Below are 6260 nucleotides of genomic sequence, written 5' to 3' on the forward strand. Positions count from 1 at the left end.
TCTATGGGGCGATCAAACCTGAGATTCTTTACCATTATTCAAACAATCATAGAAAGTCTCTCTGCAGTTATCATAACACACTGAAACTTTGAACGTATACAGATAATATGACACTTCCAAAATTACATTCATAGTTAAATGATCATTGACATTGCTTGAAAGCATAACATTTCAAAACATTACATTTTAAAACATTAAATATCAAAACATTACATATCTTACCATTTTTCAACGGAATTCATATAAAGTGAAAGGAGGGGATCATTGTGGGGAGGGGGAGTCTCTTTCAATTTCTTTTGCCCCTCTCCCTTTTAGTTTTATTTTATCTGATTTCCCTTTGTTCCTATCCTTTTCCTCGCCCTTTTCACTATTCGTTGAGGACATGTGCCTCCAAACTTAGAATCAAGCCATTGACAAGAGATTTACTTATATATAGGATTCGGTTCGCATGTAGGGTAGTCCATCCATGGGATGGTTATCCTAGAATATAAGATAATTAATATTGGGCAAGTCCAAGCATATTTTGTCGCATTTGTTGCCAAACATAAAGATTTAACTATATCTGATGACTGTACTAAGTTGCTATCTCTTCTCCTTACTAGATGAATTTTCGAAATTTCTTTGTAGTTGCTATCGTGTTTATAAATTATCTGACTATTCAATTAATAGCAAATTAGAGCTAAGATCAAAGCAAATATGAAGGGAAAAGTTATACATTTTTAGGTCAATGTGGTTCAGAACACCACAATACTTAGTAACTTATGGGACAACAAGATTAAGCGACCAAATACCTTGGACTTTTCATAATAACCAGTTGCGTATCCATAATAATAAGGATCATGAGACGGAGTCCTCCCTAATAAGGGAGTTTACAGATAGCACATGGTACAAATGACCTCAAATATCCACATATTTTTTACACATGGAGAAGTTCCACTAGCTTTGAGCATATTAGAATAATAACTGCCAAAGTCCTAGATGTGCTTCATGAATACCTTTTGTTTGCCCTCTTGAAAAGAATACTTCCACCTGCGTATCATAGAATGTACCGTTGGTGCATAAATGAATAATGTTACATAACTTTCATGAGCGCATATCCAGTATTCATCTCTGTGCGTTTTACCTTTTTGGTAATGACCTTTATCTGCCCATGCGCAGATTGTATCTATAAACTCCCTTATCGGGAAGCGTGACATCATAATTCGTCCTTGTTTTCACGAAGTGACGGTAGTGAGGAAAATCGTAACGCAAAGTGAATGCAATTTTTTTCACTACCGTCACTTCGTGAAAACAGCGACGAATTATATATCTTGGCAGCCCTGTGTAATGCAAATTCACTGCATATTGTGTACAAAACATTCCTGTGCCTTCTAGGGGTGGCCCGGGGGCGAATTTTTTTTCCGTACTCGAGAGGGCAAATACCCCATGTGCGCATGCGCGTGGACTTGTGATTTCTCTGCTACTTCCCATACGAAATGTACATGTATTCGCATCTACTGTGCACGATTCGCGTTCTACGAGTAAACGATGGCATAGTAGTCTTCAAACACAGACTCTGATTTGCCAGTTTGACAAAACAATTACGCATATATCGTGCGTAGCAATAGTACTAGTAGTACTAGTATTCAAGTCTGAGTAGTTGTATGATTCAGACATTTTAGTGCTTACAGAAATGCATCCCAAATTGAATAGCATGGTATAGTAGTCTGCAAGCACAGACGCTAATCGGACAGTTTGACAACATAGTGTCTTGAGTAGTGCTTTATATTCAAATATGTGTAGTTTTATGATTCAGACCCTACTGGTGCGTGTATTGGAAAGGCATCTCAACTTGCAGAGTGGCATAGTAGTCTGCAAGCACAGACGCTAATCTGACAGTTTGACAACATACTAGTAGTGTGCTGAGAAGTACTTTATTCAAGTCGCCAACTTGTATAGAATGGTATAGTAGTCTGCAAGCACAGACGCTAATCTGACAGTTTGACAACATACTAGTAGTGTGCTGAGAAGTACTTTATTCAAGTCTGCGTAGATGTATGATTCAGACCCTACTGGTGCGTGCGTTAGAAATGCATCTCAATGTGTAGAGTGTAGTATAGTAGTCTGCAAGGACATAATAATATATTGTGTATTGATGAGTAGTGAGCATACTGGAGGGAGGGCTAGAGAGAGAGAGAGAGAGAGAGAAAGAGAGAGAGATATGGAGAGAGAGAGAGAGAGAGAGAGAGAGAAAGAGTGTGAGAGAGCAGTGGCACAATACATAGGCCTACCATGGGGTCTGGAATCATTAAACTACACAAACTTGCATAAAATCACTGTCAAACTGTCAGATTAGCGTCTGTGCTTGCAGACTACTATACCATTCTATACAAGTTGGCGACTTGAATAAAGTACTTCTCAGCACACTACTAGTATGTTGTCAAACTGTCAGATTAGCGTCTGTGCTTGCAGACTACTATACCATTCTATACAAGTTGCAATGTATTTCCATATGCACTACTGGGTCTGAATCATACAACTACACAGACTTGAATAAGCACATCGCGACACATACGCATATTGATTTGTCAAACTGGCAAATCAGAGTCTATGTTTGAAGACTACTATGCCATCGTTTACTCGTAGAACGCGAATCGTGCACAGTAGATGCGAATACATGTACATTTCGTATGGGAAGTAGCAGAGAAATCACAAGTCCACGCGCATGCGCACATGGGGTATTTGCCCTCTCGAGTACGGAAAAAAAATTCGCGGCCCGGGGGCGTCCGCCAGCCTCGTTCACCAAGATCTGGATATATACTCCACTGATGTATGTCTAACACTCACTAGAATTTGCATGATTCTGCATGAATTTGAATGAGTAAAATCATTGACAATAAATAGGGTCCACCATGACAGGAAAGGCCATCATGATCTATCGCCGCCCGACTGCGCATCGGATACTGGCTTGTATGTTGACGATCAACCGTAGATCTGACCGCTTGGGTGCTGGCGTCGTCGTCCTCGATATCCGTGAACCGAAGTCGGCCGCCCCTCTCCCCGATGATATGCTGGCTTGCATGTCGACGATCGACCGGCACGACTAGTCTTGACGCCGACGTCAGAACTTTTCTCGTCGTGACTGCATGGCGGGGATGCTGAGTCTTTCCTGCAGCGGTCCGTCCAGTCCACCGCCACCTCCTAGTCCAGCTCAACCGTTGACCTGACCGCTTGGGTGCTGGCGTCGTCGTCCTCGATATTCGTGAACCGAAGTCAGCCGCCCCTCTCCCCGATGATATACTGGCTTGTATTTCGACGATCGACCGGCACGACTAGTCTTGACGCCGACGTCAGAACTTTTCTCGTCGTGACTGCATGGCGGGGATGCTGAGTCTTTCCTGCAGCGGTCCGTCCAGTCCACCACCACCTCCTAGTCCAGCTCAACCGATGACCTGACCGCTTTGGTGCTCTGGAATCGTCGTCCTCGATATTCACCCGCTCCTATGTGTGACTAAGGAGCTCTTGAGAGAGAGTCGAGGGTTGTGTCGACACCTGAGGCTTGGGCGACAGCCGGGAGAGAAAAAGAAAAGAAAACACAGTGAACAATATAATAACGTTCTATGTCATTCCGTAACAAACCTGTATGAAATTCAATTTTATTTTTTATAACTTTGATGAATGCTTTGAAGTATCTAATATTAGTTTATAATTTGTACATTTTTATTGAATGTCCTTATTTTTTTAAAACTCAAAATTCTCTGGAAATTCCGTAACTCTTGGAATTAAGAAACAGAAACACTGAATACTCTGGGTCTGGTAGAGTAGGGTCTGGTCGCTATTCATAAGGACCGCTATTCATAATGTGAGTTGAGGGTCGCTATTCATAAATCATATTGACGGTCATTACTTGTAAGGACCGCTATTCATAATACGAATTAAGGGTTTCTATGCATAAAACGAGAAGAGGGTCGCTTTTCATAATACCAAATGAGGGTCTCTATTCATAATAAGAGAAGAGGGTCGCTATTCATAAAACGAGAAGAGGGTCGCTTTTCATAATACGAAATGAGGGTCGATATTCATAACACGAAATGAGGGCCGCTATTCATAAAACTAAATAGGCCTAAGCAATAAACAAAATGCTTATAACAAAGGGAGATATTGGATGGAGGACGACCCAACGGCTTTGGCGTAGCTGTTGGGGGCGCATATGGCCCTGAATATTTGTCTTGTTTTAAAGTAGTTATATTTTATCTTTTATCTTTGATGATTGTATAGAGACACGTCCCACTCCTGTGGTGACGAAAAAAAGAAGTAATACATAAACACATATAATCCTACCGTAATTTTGACCTTGTGGGAAATCTTACCCCACCACCCTGCTCCCGACTGATCTTATCCAGGCTACGCCACTGAGACATTAAGTAGAGCAAGCAGGCCCATTATCATAGTTATTTAAGGAATGAGTTTGCTATTTCAGAAACTAGTAATTGTTTATACGAAAATAAGGATTTTGTAGAAAATAGCTTATAGTACCAAAATAAAAAATAAAATACAATAAAGGTAACAAAACAAACGAAGAGTAAGGCTGACGTGAGTCGTCATTAAACACAGTGGCGTAATAATAATAATAATAATAATAATAGCCTAATAGTCCACTCAAAATTTTATTAAACCGAAACGGAAATTCTTTTTGCCCAATTGATCGTTAGCCCGGCAGCCACTGAGCAGCGCCAGATCGACGTTGCTCTATCCCTTATTGTTGAACGCCAAAACAAGGTAGCAACAACTCCCATCTTTTGGTATGACGCAAAAACCTTGGGGGTCAGACCAAAATCCGCATCACCACCAAATAGCATAATGCAGCATCTTCCAAAATAGGGGAGGGGGGGGGGCACAAGCCCAAAAGGGGCACCTACAAAGGGAAACATAAAAAAAAAAAACATACCACATTTTTAGGCATTAGTTTATAGTCCTACATCGTCACGATTGTGATTACACTACCAGGGATGAAATCAATGTTTTTTACGTTGTACAAGATACTGCTTAATGCAATTGAATATTAAGCCCAATACAATGAAGAAAGACTTGAAAGTCCTTTTATAAGTAACTTAATTATAACATCTATAAATGCGAACGAGCATAACGAGCAAGCTCTAGGGAAAACTAAAGAAAAAGGGGCTCTAAGTCGCCTTGAATAAGGGGTGCATGCTATGAAGAAAGGAAAAGTAGGCACTTATCAAAAGGGAAAAGACAGTTATTAAAAAAAGGAAAGCTGCTCGTGTCAAAGTAAACAGGATTATTATCAGAAGTGAAAATGGCACTTTTTGCACCTGCAAAGGGACACTCAACAGATATGAAGAAGGCGCTTGTGAGAATGGAAATAGGGAATCTGTTGAAGGAAAAGGGCACCTATCAGATATTAATAGGGGCATTTATCAGATCTTAAGAGGTGCATTTCGGAAAGTGGGAGAGGTTCATATAAAAGAGGAAAAGGGGCACTTATCCGAAGGAAACATGGTAATTTTTAATAGAAAGGAAAAGGGTCACGTGCAGAACTCATAAAAGGGGCACTGATCAGTGGTGAAGAGTAACAGATACAAGAAAAGGAAGGGTTTTTTTTTTTATCCGAAAAGACGGACAAACTGTAGGCAGCCACATTCCTTAGGGAGCCTCCGTTCTGGAGGGACCCCAAAATTCGAGTGAACTATTTAGGGTACTGCCCCTTCCGCGTCTGTTATCTAGCCAGTGCGGGTCTTCTGCCCTTGACATCTCTTCTCCGTGCTCGGGGGGGGGGGGTAGATGCACCCCCTTCCCCCCCCCCCAAAAAAAAAGCCTGAGCCGGGTTCTAGCCCGAGCAAGGCAGCTATATTCCTTAGGGAGCCTCCGTTATGGAGGGACCCCGAGAGAAATTCGTTTTGGTTATTTTAATTAATACAATTCGAGCAATATTTTTAAGGGTACTGCCCCTTTCGCGTCTGATATATAGCCAGTGTAGGTCTTCTGGTAATGGAAATCCCTTCTCCGTGCTCAGGCTAAGTCATATTGTGGCCCGATACAGGCAGCCACTTTCCTTAGACAGCCTCCGTTCTGGAGGGACCCCGAGTGAGATTCGTTTTTTTTTCTTTAATTATTTCAATTAATAAAATTCGAGTGAACTTCTTAAGGATACTGCCCCTTTGGCGTTTGTTATCTAGCCAGTGCGGGTCTTCTGGCCCTGAAAATTTCTTCTCCGTACCCCGGAGATGCCCCCATAGCCTGAGCCAGGTTGTTGCCCGAGC

Source organism: Strongylocentrotus purpuratus, unplaced genomic scaffold (genome assembly GCF_000002235.5).
Source record: "Strongylocentrotus purpuratus isolate Spur 01 unplaced genomic scaffold, Spur_5.0 spur5_scaffold_21, whole genome shotgun sequence".
NCBI classification, from domain to species: domain Eukaryota; kingdom Metazoa; phylum Echinodermata; class Echinoidea; order Camarodonta; family Strongylocentrotidae; genus Strongylocentrotus; species Strongylocentrotus purpuratus.